Genomic DNA, 15,316 nt, shown 5'->3' on the forward strand with positions numbered 1-15,316 from the left:
ACAGTTGTTTAACAGCAACAGAACTAAATGACTTGCTCCCACCCAATTGCATTGCTGGAATGAAGAAAGATGTTGGTGCTGCTTGTGGTTATGAAGGTGGTGAAAGTGGAGTGGGCATTTTGTGTGCTCATTTCAGTTTTAGTACCCAAATCATATTCCTGGGCCCAGAACTATTTAATTTGTTAATAAGTGTTTATCTTTTGCATCAGCTGATGGATTTGGCTTGGGGGGAGAGGGGATCACAGTAAAACACACACACAAACACACACACACACACACACACACACACACACACACACACCAGCCAAATTGAGCAAAACTCTCCATTAGATGATTTTGCAACCATGTATTCCAACCTTTCTCTCTCCTGCTTTAATAGAAGTAGGAAGTCCCCACTGCTGTGTCTCTGGCAACAAGAAAGTGCAGGAAGGGGCCACTGGATGGCTGGCCTCCAAACTAGACCTGGCCAAAAGAGAGGGCTATTCTCGGAAGCCCTAAGCATACCCAGCTGTCGTGTCTCTTTAAGCCAAGACTACACATCAAAAGCAGTTCTCAGAATAAATGTATTATGCTGTAAATGTTACTCCCTTCCCTAGAAAGCAGTTGCAGCTATCTGAAGCAAGCAGGCTAGAAAACAGAGTTATGTCCCTGCCTAGAGTTGGCTTTTAGAAGGCATCAATCAGCTCTACATGCCTGTCCTCAATGCAATTTCCTCTTCTTTCATACCTAGTTGTGTTTGTGGGCTTCATTGCATCTCAAGGCACATATTTACATAAGAGCAGATATGTGCCAAATACAAGGGATCATGTTTGCTTAAACAACACATTTTGAATTAATATTACATGGCACCCTGTTCTTTGGTTATGTAAGAAAGAAGGCACATCTCCCTGAACATCTGTCAGGGGTGCCATAATTACTTGGTTGAATGCTGCCTGCTGATCCTGCATGGAACAGAGGGACACATTAGATCGGGAGAGAGGAACAAGTGGCCCTCCTTTGTGTTGGGGGCCACACCTCCACTTATCCCTAACCATTGTCCATGATGGCTGGGACTGATGGGAGTTGTATTCCTCAAGAATTTGGAGGGCCACGGGTTCCTCATATTCCTAAGCCTTTTCAGCTCTGTCATTCTATTAGTATTATTTACAAATTCTTAATCATTTTATGCACACCAATTACAATTTTAAAAAAAACTTCCATTTTTTCTTCCCTTGGAGATGTCATCAAAACTGAATAAAGCCTGGTGAATATGTGATCATCTGTTTATTTGTGTTTTTTCCTCTTGGAGCCATCTGCATTTTGTCTGCAGTTCACCTCATATAATCTATCCTGGGCCTAGTGGGTGGATATTGCTCAGCACTGCTTTATATAGATCTTCAGAATCTGTTAAACCAGGTGGCTTGCACTGTTGTCTGACAGCCATATGCTCGCAGAAGCACTGTGAAGTCATGTCTGTTTGCAGCAGGCCAGGTTCCTGTCAGGAAATGCAAGCCCCTGGATGTGAGAGGGGATGTGAGCCAGCACAGAGCATTCCTCACAGAGCAGGAGCAGTGAAGGAAAGACAGGCTGTTTTCACCTGTGATTAAGAAAGAACCTGGATGGAACACGCTAACTCAACTCCCAGGCACATGGCAAATTTTGCCTCTCTGGAGGAAACCTTTCTGTCCCCAAGTCCAAGGCATGGTGAGTCTGTGGGTGCCAGGCAAGAATATGTTTCCTGTTCAAGTTGTCCATTGCAAGCGAAGTCCAGTAGGATTTGTTTGTCTGTCTTACGCCACCATTTCAAAGGGTGCCCAGTCATTGTGAACAAGCAGTGATGTTTCGGAGGGTCCTTTGACAAGAACATATTCATGGTCCTCCCTCACTGAGTCCACCTTTTGACCACCATTATAATCAGCTCCTCCTCTTCCTGGCCACCAGAGTTTTCTGGGCCAGAGCAGGAGGCAGGGCAACAAGCAACCATTTGTGTACAGCATTTAACATCACATATCTAGCCTACCCTGCTTTCATCTTAGAAGGCATACATGGCTCTCCTCCCCACCTCTCCATTTTATCCTCACGACTGCCCTGTGAGGTAGGTTAGGACACTGGATTAGATGGGCTGCTGGCTTTCTTATGTTTCTATGTGCATAATATTTTGTTTTAATACAGTGATTGCACTTGCTTTCATTCCATCTGACTGACATTCCGTGAAGAAAGAGGCAGAAGCTGTCATTGCGGTCATTGCTATCCACTTCCCATTTCCTCCAGCCTTCTGTATGCTCATTAAGCAAGTGCTCTTTTGCAGCAGAAAGTCCCCCCCCCCACCAAAGGGCAAGAGGTTCCTGTATGGCTGGTGAAGGCTCAGCCCTCTTTGGTCTTTCAGCCAGAGCTAACACACACACACACACACAGAGAGAGAGAGAGAGAGAGAGAGAGAGAGAGAGCGAGAGCACTGAAAACCTTGATGAATATGAATTGTGAATGCTACAGAGAGCGGAACTGCTCTCTGTGCAGGGGTTGCTATGGGAACACCATCCCAGCCAGGGTAACACAGGCACACAACACGCACACACGGTCTGACACTTCTGTAGCAGAACAAGGAGCAGGGGGGGTGATGATCAAAGATGCCCAACATTTCTGCCTTCAACAATTCCTCTGATTTCTCTGTGATGCCTTATTATAGACTGGAATCAAGAAAGAAAACCTGAGCAGGAATGCCTGGGACTCATGCGGTTACTGGCAGATGGCTTCCCTGCCAACCATTAGAACAATTGCAGAAATGCCTTTCATTGTGCGAAGAGAAATATTAGCCATGCCTTGCCACTCCTGGCTGCCAGGGGGTTGAGAGAGACCCAGATATATCAGCAGCTGCTCACCATTCATCATGTAATGTTGGGTTACTCTTTCAGCTGCTTAAATCTGGGGATAGGACTGTCTTGAATAGACTCTGCCTTCTTCTGCAGAGGTCTCCAAGGGGCAAAAAAGTACAAGGGCTCCAGCAGCAAAAGGGACCCATTTCAGTTGTGGAGGATCTGCCTTTGCATGTGGAAGCTTAGTTCCTGAGAGCATCTCTAGGTAGGGCTGGGAAGAGACCCCCTGCCTCAAAACTTGTAGAGCTGCCAGCTTGTCTGATTCAGTAGAAGGCACCTCCTTATGCTGCTGTGTACTAGACCAGGGCAAGAGCCCAGTGAGAAGGGCAAATAATAAAGGGGAAGGCTACTGTGCCCCACCTTCTTGATCTTTCCAATAAAAAAAACCATTTGCAGATCACTTCCACAAAATAGTGAGGGTGTTTTCATACTGTGGCTGTTTTCCAATGGTATTTGGCCACACAGCAGCAAATTCAGGCCACACCATTAAAGTTGACGTGTCCAATAAATCAGCATCCCCAAAAGATGGGACTTCTTGTGAGATTATTTGTTTCATGTCACCTCTCACTTGCCCTTTCTCTAAACTAAAAAGTCCCAAATGCTACAACCGTTCCTCATATGGAGGTCACTCCATCATTTTAATTGCCCTTTTGTGAACCTTTTTTCCAACTCTACAACCAAAACTGTACACAGTAATCCTTCACGACCCCTGGCTCCAGAAAGTTGTGGGTGTTATTTGGAGGCAGTCGCTGCCAAAGGAACGGAAGAGAACTCCATGTTTCTTGTCTGTGTGTCCCTAGACAGATGGGCCACTGGGACTTTCTCAGAAATATACAGAGAACAAACAGCACTTTCCATGCTTTGAGGAACAGCTTCATATGAAGCCATTTGTTAGCATAGCTGATCTTAGCCCATCCTTCCACCGATGGAGACTACAGGTGCTGAAAGGACCTAGTGGTGGTTATCACACAAAGAACGATCACCTCTGCTGTGTTTTATCAGTGCAGCTCTGTGTCCACAGAGGGTGAATGAAGACTCAGCAGGTGGCGCTCTCTCTTGTGAAGCTTCCTTTTAAAAAAAAAAAAATATTTTTTATTAATTTTCCAATTAAAACCAATTATATCACATTCAATATTTCAAATTATACACATATATATATCAATCAGACCGAATGTTATGCCAAATCATCTAAAGAATTTTTTATTTGGGTTCCCATGCTTCAAGAAATTGGGAATTCCTCGCAACTGTCCACTGCCATCTTTTTTCTAAAGTTCAAATCGTCCTTCAAGTTCATAATAATCCAGATCTTCCCCTTACAGTCACGTAGATGTTTTCCACTTTCACGATTGTTTCCCAGCTGCTGATATAAATATCAAACAAAGTCTCACAGATGTTCTTTCTCCTGTGTGAGTTAATCAGTCCAGCCTCCCCATAAATCTTCTTAATGGAGCTCCTGTTGCGTTGAAGCAATTCGAAGTAGCGCCATCTTAAAAAGCTCAAATCACTTTCGCTTTCCTCTCATGGCCATGAAAATTTACGATCATTATAGAATTTACAGCTTTTCCAGGCAGGAGACCCAAACATCAAACCATAGACTCTTGGTAAATTAATGGATCTCCTTGCCCTATAGCTGAACTTAGCTTCAGGTCGCTGCTCCAATTTAAAGTGCGTCACAGCTCATAAATCCTCCGAACGCATTCAGAACTCCTTCCGTCCGACTAGAGGGGGGCTTTTCTCATCGGCAACTCCACATCTTTAAAAAAATATGCTCAGTAACAACAGTTATAAGGTTCAACTCACACAGTCTTTTGCTTCTCTTTCACTCCAAACAAGCCAGGACATCGCGTCCGGGAAGGTACGAGGCAACAATATGAAGAAAAAAAATAAAATAAAAACTCACTCCCCTTATCGCTCCGTCCCCATCAATCCTTCTTCCAGATGCAGTACAATCTTTGACTCCTCTCACTCGGCAGCATAAATTTCTCAGCAGTAAACAGCGCTTCTTTCCCTCCTTCTGAAGTATGTCCATAGATTTAAGCCTAATTATCTTCTTTAACCATGGAAATCCCCGCCATGCAGATTAGCGTCCGGGAGTCCTGGCCCTTGTAAGTGCTCAGCCCAAGCTCCCCCCACTCCAAAAACAGTCGGAGTGGGTCTGGGGGCATCGCGGGCCAGCGGCCCCTCTCCGTAACCCCCGGAGAGGGTAGGGGGTTGCCATTTACTCCCCTAGCAACCGCCAAATTCCTTACAAAGGTCAGAGAGATGGAAAATAGGTCCGCCATTCCTGCAGGCGGAAACCGGAACCCTCTCTTGTGAAGCTTCCTTTGTCTGGCAGGATGGCTACAAAGATACAGTATGTAGTGAGCCTGATGTGAGTCATCAGTAGTCCTCAGGTCAGGGCAGGTCTTTGGCCTTTCAATTTTCAGTGGTGCCCTGGGCAAGGCCAAAATTCAATACACACATCCCACTTCTTTCATTTTCTTCTGTGCATGCTCTACAGCACGCCTCTCAGCGTGATGCCCAGTATGGGGAAACTTCCTAAATCCGCCTCTGCTCAGGTAGCCACCAGCATCATGTGAAAATATAATAATAAAATAATAATAATAATAATAATAATAATAATAATAATAATAATTTATTATTTATACCCCGCCCATCTGGCTGGGTTCCCCCAGCCATTCTGGGCGGCTTCCAACAGAAGAATAAAATAATCGATTAAAGATTAAAAGCCTCTCTAAAGAGGGCTGCCTTCAGATGTCTTCTAAAAATCTGGTAGCTGTTTTTCTCTTTGACATCTGATGGGAGGGCGTTCCACAGGGCGTGCACCACTACCAAGAAGGCCCTCTGCCTGGTTCCCTGTAACCTCACTTCTCGCAATGAGGGAACCGCCAGAAGGCCTTCGGTGCTGGACCTCAGTGTCTGGGCAGAACGATGGGGGTGGAGACGCTCCTTCAGGTATACTGGACCGAGGCCATTTAGGGCTTTAAAGGTCAGCACCAACACTTTGAATTGTGCTCAGAAACGTACTGGGAGCCAATGTAGATCTTTTAAGAAGATTGCCAGGCAAAGTGAGCACATTGAGCACATTGAAATCCCAGGTACAATGAAACATACAAACAGAAAGCCTCTGTGCCACCAACATGTAGAAAGCATCACTTTCCAGCTCACTTACCAACAACCAGTCTGAACAGAAATACCTTTAAGAGCCACGGTCTGCACTAATCCAGGAATTTGTCTTCCGAGCACAATATTTTCTTTTCATAAATAGCCAGTGTGGGTCCTCTGATTCATAACAGGAGCCTGCCCCCAGGGGCCAGGGACTGTAATTCTCCACCCCATGCAGTGGACCCTTGTGGCTCTATCTCCATGGGGAGAAGAAGCTCCTATTGAAGCAAATTGGGGCTCCCCCCAGGCCAATAGCAGAAGTAGAGGAGGGGAAATCTGGACATCTGGAGGTCTAGATTCATATCTGCCCCCATAGGCTATTTTTGGAAGAATGAAAGAAAATCTTACATTCAAGAGAATTCCAAAAAGTTCCAAAATGCTGTGACATTTCTTTGTAGGGGAGCTGCTGCATTCTCTTGATCATTTTGGTTGTGCTTGACTGATTTAACCCATCAGCTTCTATATACCCCCTACTGTACCAAAAAAGGTGGGGTTTTTTTACCCGGCATCTAAAAGGTTGGATTGAGGCACACTTCAGTGAAGAGGTAATTTCACAGGCATGGAGGAGACACCCTGTAAAAAAGATCATTCATTGACAATTCCAGGAATTCAGAACTGCCAGATCCTCTGGTCAGTGAGGAAATGCCACTTATTTTCTCTAAATATTGTGTGAGAAATGTGCTTCATTGGTTCATTAGAGATATTAAATTTAACATAAGATGGGAACAGAGAGATGGCAAGAGAAATGATAGCAGAAGGCAGTGTGTGAGAGAGATCATAGGCTCAATTTGTGCTTCAGGTAAAGAACGCGATGGGGAGTGGGGATCAGAGATAAATTTGGCTCTTCAAAAACAGGAAAGATTCAGATTCCAACATGGGATGAAATCCGCTCATAAGTATTATGGTAAACAGAAAAGACAAGAGGAGACAATAACAGCAAACCCAAAATCAATGTTCATGGTCAACTAACAATTTCTAACAGGCCTAATACAACCTGGAAATGCTTCAATGCAAGTGAAATCCAGCATTTAGCCACACAGAGGCAGCAAGGAGCAGCATGAAAGGATTCCTACGGGCAACCATGGGTCTTGTGCAATTGTCAGGAAGAATGCAGCCACAGAAGAACAACTTCTGATCTTATTAGCAACAATTCTCAAAGGTTTATTATTGTATCCTTCTTCTGGGCATGTTTTTTTAATGAGACTGGACTAATAAGACAAGCATTTCCTGATAGCAGCAAAAGTTTGTCCATCTCATGAGTGCTGGAACGAGGTTTTTTAAAAAGCGATCCCTCTTTGGGAACTCTAACCTGAGAATGTGATGTGCTTTTGCAGCACTGACTTCTAAATATGTTTATAATGGTTACAGCAGCTACTCTGAGTGCTAGTCTGGAAGATTCATGCATGCAAGGAGGGAGGGGTTCATGGCTTACTTACCATTTGGCTCAAGCAGATTCTAACTACTCCAGGGTGCTTAAAATCCCACCAAACAGCTGGCTTGAAACACTTAATAAGAACTTAAGAGCCACCTGCTGGATCAGGCCAAAGACCCATCTAGTCCAGCATCATGTCCTCACAGTGGCCAACTAGATGCCTGTGGGAAGCCTGCAAACAGGACCTGAGTGCAACACAACGTTCTCCCCACCTCTGATTCCCAGCCACTGGCCTTCAGAGATAGGCTGCCTCCAACAGTGGAGGGAGAACATAGCCATTGTGGCTAGTCACCACTGATCAGTGTACCATCCACAAACTTGTCTAAACCCAGTAGTGGGCAGTGGGATGGGGTGACACTGACCTCACAGCAGCTCACCTGGGTGACACTGGGGCAAGGCAGGAGTGAGACCAGGATTGTGCAGGTGTGCAAGTGGAGCCCATGTCAGAGCCCACCCAGGTGCAGTGTTGGGAGTGGGTCTCAGCAGATCTGCCCCATCATACTGACTGCTGCTGGATATTAAAGCAGTCCAGGTTGGTGGCCATCACTGCATCACAAGTGACTAAATTCCAAAGTTTAACTGTGAGATGTGTGAAGCAGTCCATCCTTTGGTCTTTCCTGGATCTCCCAAGGGGCAGCTCTTCCTACATAGACTACGAAGGAAGTCCACCCAAGCTGGTCACTGCAGGTATGAAATAGGCTGATATCATAGAATCATGGGATGATAGAGTTGAAAGGGGCCAGAGGAGGATCTAGTTCAACTCCCTGCAATGCAGGAATCTTTCAACCAACATGGGGCTCAAACCCATGACCCTGAGATTAGGAAGCTCATGCTCTTCTGACTGAGCTATCCCTCCACCCACCTGTTAGGATTCTTGCTCCGTGTTTGCAGTCATGGGATTGTTGTCTATCACATGGCGGTGTATGTTTTCATTCCACAGAGTGGGAAGTGACAGAGACAGGATGTTTTGGTATTACTATGTTCCGTGAAGTGGGACTATTGTCCTTTGTTCTTTCTCTTTGCTGTATGATGAGAAAGAGGCAGGAGCTAAAGCAGAATGCTCTGAGTGTATTATACATAAATAAACGTAGATTAGCCAAAATGCTGAGCTACTGAGTTCTGTTACGCAAACTGTGAATACTCTGCGATCCCTAAGTGTGCTAATGCTTCTTGGTATCAGTCGCTGTGTTGCTCGGGCTGAAGAAAGTTTTTGAAGCTCCTGAATGAAAGACCAGGAGGGAGAGAACATGTCAGTCGGCCAAGAGTAGAATGATCCTAACACCACCTACCCTTTCCACAGCTGACAATGGACTCTGCTCATATTTCTTTCAGTTTGGGTAGCTGTTTCCTTCCTCTTCCCCCTCCTCAAACTTTACATTAACCCAGGGCTTCAGAACATCTGCTGCTTCACCAGCTCCAAGGAGTCCCAAGGATCCAAAAAACCCTCTTGTAGGCATGTTGAAGTCATGGTTGGAAGAGGGGGCACCAGCTCCTACTGACTGCTGCCATGATCTCGGTTCTGCCATGATCACATTTTCAACTGGCCTATTGACCACTGGGCCCTCTCTCTAATACACTGTCAGCTCCCATTACATTCTGCTAAAGGTGATGTGTTACAAATAGACAGATCACAGATTCTGCGCACACTGACTATTGCTGGAGTGTTCTGTGTCGGGGTTAAAAAACAACAACTGTAAAACAGATAAGTGGGATATGGTCAGAAAAATGTGGGAGCGGTTAAATTTGGTTCAGTGAATAGAGATGCTGAAGAACAGAGAGAATCATCAGGTGCAATTAGATAATTGGTGCCTGTTAACAGCTTATGGAAAAAGAGAACTGGAAATAACAGTGTTGGAGTGGGTGACCTATTTTTTTCAAAGATATAATTTGCAAAGTGGGGAAAATCTCATAGGTATAAAAAGAAAAAAAAATGCTTTCCTCCCCTTCTTAGCCGTTTTGATGTTAAAACAATGGTATGTATGGAATTGTTACTATTTGGTAATGTTATAAGCAAATCTATTTTTGTTTGTTTGTATGCATTTTTGTGTGAAGAACAAGTCTGTTATATATATATATATATATATATATATATATATATATATATATGAATCCACTTTAACTTTATCTTAACCATACAATGCACAACAGCTTACTACATGTTAATGAGAAAATACATAAACAGGCTAAATGGATCCACTTAACAACCACTATCAGGAGCTGCAGATACCCAAGACATCTTCTTGCATTATGTGGTTGATCAGACTGCTATAATACAATGGCCACTTCCCCATATATATATATATATATATATATATATATATATATATATTGGGGGGGGGTGTTAGATTGATTATGCAATGAAATTATTTTTCAAAATAAATTTAAACGCCACTGTTTGGGATAGCTCAGTCAGTAGAGCACGAGACTCTTAATCTCAGAGTCATGGGTTCGAGCCCCACATTGGGTGAAAGACTCCTGCATTGTAGGGGGTTGGACTAGATGACCCTCCTGATCCCTTCCAACTCTGTGATTCCATGATTACACAGACATACAAACACCAATACCCATTTGGCTCCCTTCTCCACTGCCCTTTCACACCACGCCAGCCCATTCTGCAGGCTCTCACCTTTCACTGCTCTTGTGTCTCCCCTTTGTTATCGCCTTCCCACCCCCCACTGCCCTTTTATCTCTCCCTGCCATTGCTCAGGTCCCCCATCTCTCTCTCCCTTTCCCCTCTGGGCTCTGACCTGTAGTGTTTCTCTCTGCCTTCCCTCCTTCCATTATCCCACAGTCCCAATGTCTTATTCTCTCCCCCACCCTTCTCTTACTGCCCTCACTCTCCTCCAGCCACACCCCTCACTTTCTTCTTTTGTTTATTTGTTTGTTTTTGAATATTTGCACCCCTCTCTCCAGCCAAAAAGGCCCCCAGAGCAGCTTACAAACACTCAAAACAAGACAGCCTCCACCCTCAGGCTTACAATCTGAAAAAAGACAACACACAAGGGAAAAGGAACTGGGAGGGAAGAGGAAAATCAAAATCAAAACTCAAGCACCAATTTCTAAACAGTTGTCTAAACAGTTTTCTAAAGAGTTGTTTCATGGCCAGGCAGTACCAGGTGGAGTCTTTTGCTTTCCATCTTTTCCGCTGAGGCAGTCTGAGGGAATAACTCCCATTTTCACCCCCCCAAAAAACCTCATAGCCCCCCTGATGACTCTAGCAGGCAATATACAAATCCATTTGGACTTAAATACAACAAGCCCAGTCTAGAGCTGGAAGAAGCCAAGGGGGGGGGGAGAGGCACATCTAACAAATACTGAAATAGCTGGGGATGCGGGAGGAACTCGATTCAGATTGCATTTAAAGGTGAATCTATCAAATTCACTCTTGCAAAACAACACGATAACCAAAAAACTGTCATGCTTCAAAATTCACACTTCTCTGACTAATGTTTACACAAATGAATATATTAGGGTGTGCATAGAAATGAATATATGTGAAAATAATATGCACAAAATTGCACTATATTAAAAGCAATTGCTTGCAAAAATAAATAAATGTGTACACTGGTGACCACTGCAATTAGGAGAAATTTGAAGTAAAATCCTGATGAATTTTCATGAGGATTCTCCTTCTCCCCCCTCCAAAAACAAACAAACATCCCCCTACCCAAATTGCTGCAGAAATGTGGAAAACTTTAGATTGGAGAAATAATGAGAAAGTGAGAGAAGTGAAATTGACAGAGCCTTCCACAAAGCATTCCACAGCACAGGTTAAAAAGGGGCATCATATCTCTTTCCCACCCCCTCATGGCAAACCAGTCCCAGAGGCGAATTTAGGGGAACATAACCAGCTTGGGTGCACTGGGCGCAGAGCCTTGGGGGTGTTGCAGAAGACTCTACAACTATTACGTAGAATTGAGTGCAAGAGGTGGGGGTGGGGGAGCTGAATTTTGGTGCTGCACAGGGCGCCACTGAAATTTGAGGCCCCAAGGAATCTCACTGTTAGCCGGCTACTGCAGAGTCAGAAAAGAGAAGCCCACCCTTCTGTCATGCCTACTGCCGGCTGCATATGAGTAGCAGGCAAGGGCAGAGGCCCAAAGTGGGCAAAGCAAATGGATGTGGCTCTTACCTTTGTATGGGAGGTGACGTCCCAGCCATGCCAAAGGCAAAGAGGCTCCTCCATGCAAATCTCTCCGTCCACACAAGCAAGAGGCACCACCCTGGCGAAAGGACACCTTCTCGATAGGCAAAAGCACTTGAGGAGGGAGCCACTGAGAGGCGTGGCTTGGGGAGATGGGGGTGTGGCCTGGGGAAGGGTGGGTGTGGCCTGGGGGTAGGTCCTGAGGGTCAGTCAGAGAAGGATGGAGGTCCAATTTTGGGCCCCTTCCTGAAACTGAGGATTCCTACCTGTAGGCTAGATGGGCAAATATCTCACCTAGCCAGCTTATAAATACACAGAGAGAAGCATATCTATACCTATATAATTTCAGGCTTAGTGCCATTACCCTCTTCCTGTCTCCCAGTTGTTCTTTTCGCAACCTGCATTTGCTAGGAAGATGCTTGGTCTCCTGTCCCACTGCCTGGGGAGGATGCTTAGTAATTGCATTAAAAATAGATTGCAGGCTGCGTACATTTACCGAACAGCACGAGCCACACCTTTCAACTACGAGGCTGGCCAGCCATGTAAAACATTGTCTTTGGCTACAGTTAGGCAACTTGACGTGCTGCGGGGAGTGAATCATTTGCTGCTGATATACAAAAGCCCTTTGTTTCCTTGAATGAAATTATCCACTTTTCTCTCCCCACACCCATCCTTCCCCTGGTCTCATGAGCAACATTTATTTAGGGCTGATAGTAGGGCAAGATCTGCCTCCATGGCAGATAAGTGGAATTCAAATATGAATTCGCAAAGGTATAAACAGGATGGAGATTTTTAAAGTGACTCATGATTGACAACCATCGATTTTGGAGGGCCCAGGCAGGACAGTCAACGGTATTTAGGTCATTAGTCCAGATCAAATGCATTTAGCAGGAATGGCCGACCATTCTTATTTGTTGGCATTATGTGGCCTACATTGTTTTGGGTCAGTAGGTTCAGCTGGGGCAAGGGAGCATTTGTCGCTTACCCTCAGTGAAGCAAGGAGTTAGGGAGACTTATTCAAGCCAAGGGCTGCAGTCTCTCAGGGAGAACCTTCTGGAGGGTCACACGACAGCGTGGGTAGGGCTAGAGGAAAAATGGGCGAAGTAATGGGTGTGAACTTCTTCTTCTTCTTCTTCCTCTTCCTCTTCCTCCTCTGATTATTCTTAGCCGAGTAAGATTGTCTTCCATTAACATGGTCTTAACAGTGAGTCTATAAGTGACTGTGAAGGCCACTTCTGGATCCACACGTCCTTCCACAGTGGGGACATAGGTTTCCGGCTCGGTGTTGATCATGGTGAGGGTTTGCCAAGCGTGCCTTCCTCTTAGCATGTCCTGAGTTTGAGAGTCTTCAAAGCCCATGACACCTTTAGTAAAGGCTGTTCTCCAATTGGAGAGCTCGCTGTATGTGAATTTCCTCTGTATGCTTCTGTTTACACACCTCCATCCAAGTAACATTAGGCCGTTTAACTGCTTAGACACATTTCCGCAGATCTGGTGAGGGGGCGTGACCTAGGGAGACTTCCGAGGGCCAGCTATAGGGGCCCTGGAGAGCTGCAATTGGCCCACAGAGGGGAATTTCCCCACCTCTAAGCTACACAATGAACCAAGGTTACATGGAATTCTCCTGCTGCAGTAAAACCCTTACTATGCTTTGATCATAGCTGCCAAGTTATCCCTTTTTTTAAGGGATTTTCCCTTATGCTGAATAGGCTTCCTCGTGAGAAAAGGGAAAACTTGGCAGCTATGGCTTTGATTAACTTTTGCAAAAGATGATACAGTTATTATAATTGAATAAGTTAATACCAAGAAATGAAAAACATCTAAAGAAGGCAGTTAAGGAAAGGAAAGAATAACTCAAATTGAGGTGGTGGATGGAAGTCTTAGGTCTGATAATTCAGAATAATAATCATGGGTTATTGGTGGAGGGAAATATATTGAGTTATTATGTATTTTTTATTCTTAGTTTTAGTTTGAATTTTGGATGAAATTTATCTGTGTATGCATGTAGAGCAAAACTCAATAAAAATTATTTTAAAAAAGAAAAAAGAATTCCCCTGGGAAAGTTCACTCCAATTGGCTACATGCTCTTGGCTTATCTTGAAATTCTGAAAATGTTGTCCTTGAATGACAACCCTTAAAATTGGTCCTACTTTTGACCAAACCTGGGTGGTGCTTTCCTGGTCTGTTTTAAAACTGGCATGGTGGTGGCTAACTTGGGCAGATCAATGATGCCGGCAGCTATCAGAACTAATATAATCTTGAAGGGCTTTGCCTATCTTAAATAGATAGAACACATTTTATTCATTGTTGAGAGAGAGACCAGAAAATGTGGGGATGACACAAAGCAGTCAATTGCAATGCTCCAATAAAGGACGTTGTTTGCTGAGGCACAGCCGTGACCTTACATAAGGTGCAAGGCAAGCTATCAGTCTAATGGGATCAAGGCAAGGCATGTCTGCCTATCGTACCTGCTCCTTTAAGTGGCATTGGCTTCCTGTAATTCATTCATTGCCAGATGCTCAAACAATATCCCTACACAGGTCTTTCCCCTCTTGCTAAATACATAACCGAGGAAGGAAAATGATTAGGAAACCTAAAAAATTTCACGGGAGGAACGAACAAGCATTGAAATCACCTTCTGAGGCCCTCCTTTGTGTGCTAAAAATATGCACCTTCCCTTCAAAGCAGGGGGCTGAGCCAGCAGAAGCAATCACTGAATTGCTTTTCATAGAATAGCACCACACACTTCATTGTGGAGTAATAGAACTGTAGAGTTAGAAGGTACCCAAGGGTCACCTAGTCCAGCCCAAATCAGTGATCAAATAGTGAGCATCTCTTTTTGGCTGGTGCCTAGGTGATGGAGTGCTGCTTTGCGCATCCCGCCTGGAGGCAACCAGATGCAAAGGAGGAGCTCAGGGTGTCTGCACCTCAAGGGTTGTCCTGCAGGCAGGATCCTGGCAGATCCAGTGTGCCAGGTGAGTGTGATAAAAAAATGGCCCTTTGCTGAAACTCCCTGGGCCTGTCCTCCTCTGCACCTCCACCAACCTGATTCACAGCTCAAGGAGCAGTGGCAGCCTGGAAGCAGTGGCAGCTCCATCAGGTGAGGAAGCCTGAGAAAGTGTAGGCCAGGCATAGGCAAACTCGGCCCTCCTGATGTTTTGGAACTACAATTCCCATCATCCCTGACCACTGATCCTGTTAGCTAGGGATGATGGGAGTTGTAGTCCCAAAACATCTGGAGGGCCAAGTTTGCTTATGCCTGGGGTAGGCTGTGCTGAGAATAAGGCCAGGATGGCCGGGACACTGCAAAGCAGGAAGGGAGATCAACTGCTCCCCTTTGTCCCACTAGCAGCAGATCCCACTATTAGCCTCAGCACAGGAAAAGGAAGCCTGGAAAAGAGGAATGCTTTTTCCTGCTGAAAGGAGGCCAATCTGGGCCTGGTTTCAGCTGGCATTTCCGATTGCAGCAGCAGCAGCAGTCCTGAATGCAATGTTCCCAAGCCCAGCCCTGCAGCGATCAAGTTCTTGCTTCACGTGTGACCTCCTTTTCATTTTCCAGGGTGAAGATCCCTGGGGAAGGGCAAGAATGGTAAGCTGGCACACACAGCTCCCCTGATCAGCTTCCCAGGTTGCAATTAGGTGATTGCAGCCAGCAGGCTGGATCATGTGCCTTTCACATGCCTCACAGCAGCCCTCTTGGAATGGGAAAACAGGCGCTAAGTGGGG

The 15,316-nt window shown here is 45.2% G+C and overlaps 1 protein-coding gene across 1 annotated transcript in view; it reads right to left on the minus strand.

The window, feature by feature from the left end:
- Positions 1-11,709, minus strand: part of SCN3B (sodium voltage-gated channel beta subunit 3) — a 25,635-nt gene extending 13,926 nt beyond the window's left edge. Inside the window, exon 1 of the mRNA XM_088657714.1 lies at positions 11,579-11,709. The gene's annotated coding sequence lies outside the window, so the exon portion shown is untranslated. The remainder of the gene's footprint in view (positions 1-11,578) is intronic.
- Between the last annotated feature and the right edge of the window lie 3,607 nt (positions 11,710-15,316).

This window comes from Zootoca vivipara, chromosome 14 (genome assembly GCF_965207765.1).
Source record: "Zootoca vivipara chromosome 14, rZooViv2.hap1.1, whole genome shotgun sequence".
In the NCBI taxonomy this organism is placed as follows: Eukaryota; Metazoa; Chordata; class Lepidosauria; order Squamata; family Lacertidae; genus Zootoca; species Zootoca vivipara.